Source organism: Empidonax traillii, unplaced genomic scaffold (genome assembly GCF_003031625.1).
Source record: "Empidonax traillii isolate 1590-97213 ecotype Southwest subspecies unplaced genomic scaffold, ASM303162v1 scaffold4321:size24285, whole genome shotgun sequence".
Classification (NCBI taxonomy): domain Eukaryota; kingdom Metazoa; phylum Chordata; class Aves; order Passeriformes; family Tyrannidae; genus Empidonax; species Empidonax traillii.
In genome coordinates this window covers 18,307-20,274 of record NW_020959514.1, presented here as the reverse complement: position 1 = coordinate 20,274, position 1,968 = coordinate 18,307, and positions in this window count along the sequence as shown.

Genomic DNA, 1,968 nt, shown 5'->3' with positions numbered 1-1,968 from the left:
TCGAGACAAACGCGTGGCTGCATCCCTGAATGTCTGAGGTGAGCAGCGCCTGCAGGGACAGGGGTCAGGACAAGGCCCCTCTCATGTGCCACTGGACATCAAGGGTCACATTTTGGGCTCTGTCTTTCAGGTCTGGAACTGTGTCGTGTCCCTCTCCAGTGGCATGAGGAGATGATCATCCCTGGGGGACCGCCTTGATCCCCTGGCAGCCCTGGGCCATTTCCCCTGAATGATCAATAAACCCCTTCAGCAAAGCTACTCTCTCTGACCTCATGTGTATCTGTTCCCATGTCCAGCAAAGCGGCTCAGGAGGCTCCTGGGAGGTCTCTACACAGGAGATCCCCTTCACCCCCTCCATGTGGACCCCAAGCAGGGCAGATTGGAGCATTCTGGGGTGCCCCCCCAGGGGCTGGGAGAGGCAGGGGGCACACAGGGCAGTCCCTGTGGCATCTGGGGGTCTGGGGGTACAACAGGAAAAAGGGACTAACCAAACACAAACTCCAAGGAGCACAGGTTGGTGTCGGACCAGGAGAGGGTCATGGACAAGCAGCTGAAGCCCCTGGGTCCTTCACTGTGGAGGGGGGGTCTCTGGACAGTGTGGCTCAAGAATGGTTAACAGAGAAGGGACATTGAAGGATGGTGTCCTTGGAAGTTGTCGACGTGACAGAGAATGTAGCAAATACGGGAATGTGACAGAGAGAATGTAGCAGGGAGGGAACCTAGAGTCTAAAAAAGGATTTTGGTACTGAAGATAAAAGAAAAGGGACTAAAACTCTAGACATAACTTCAGCAGTATGTAAGCAATATTAAAGGCCAACCAATCCTGAGCTTAGCTTTTGCAATATGTATGAGCTTATTACACATGTTATAAAATGACTGCCTTATAGATAATAAATCGAACTCGCTTATTGATCGTGAGGTCGTTGTGTGTTCCTCCGTCCCCACACTTCACTGCTCGGGGGGGGGACAGGAAAGGGTATAAAAGGAGCCAGTGGGATGTAAAATATTCCCAGATGTGGGGGAGCCCAGCTGGCTCTGGGCTCTGTAAGCTGAAATACCGAAGATGGAACTTCTTACAACTGGCAGAGCGTTAACCATGGACAGTAGGACTGCAACACAGAGTGGGTTTCTTGTGAGGAGTGTTAACCTATTGTGTTAGGACATGTGGCTGTGTGTCCAATCATGAGTTGTTACGATAGTGGTAAACCAATGCTGCATGTACATGTGTCACCCAGAACTGTATAAAGGTAGATACACTGCTGCAATAAAGCAAGCTGGTATCCTGAAACCCTGTCGTGTACCACCTCAACCCACGACATATGGGGAATCCCGACGTGATTGCGAAGGAAGATAGAAGAGAACTCGACAAGATGGCAAGAATCGCTTGGGCAGGACCTCGAGAAGCCTCTGCCGGGAGGGCCAGGCGGCCGCTGGCCCCCTGATTTGTTTCACCGCTTGTGGACTCGAGATATCGCTACCGCTGAGCACCCTTTCGCTGCTGCTGAGACTTTTTTGCTGCTACATAAGTTACGGAGCACTCTGTTATCAGCCCTCCTGCCGTGCAGCTCCGCTCTACCTCGGAGTGCTCATCATCTCGCTCCGCTCCCAGCCTTCCTGCAGGGTTGCCCCGCTCTCCCCCCGGAGCGTTTGTTATCTCGCTCCGCGTTCCAGCTGCAGCCCTACAGAAACTGTGTGGCTGTGTACACAACCTGCGTGCTGCTGTAGGTAAACTCCGCAGCCCCACTCCTGCCATCCCGGTTCTGCTCACGGCTCCACCCGGCTCCGTGCCTGGTTCGCGTCCCTCTGCTATCACCGGACGCCCCTGGCTGTGCCCTGAGGGAGCTGAGACCGCACCCCGAACGTGCTTTGACTCGGCAGTGCTGTTTGTTCCGAGCGGACCCTGCTCCGTTACTCCCCCGCAGCTGCCGGGCAGGAAAACTCCTGCTCGCCCCCCGGCTCGGCTCGGCT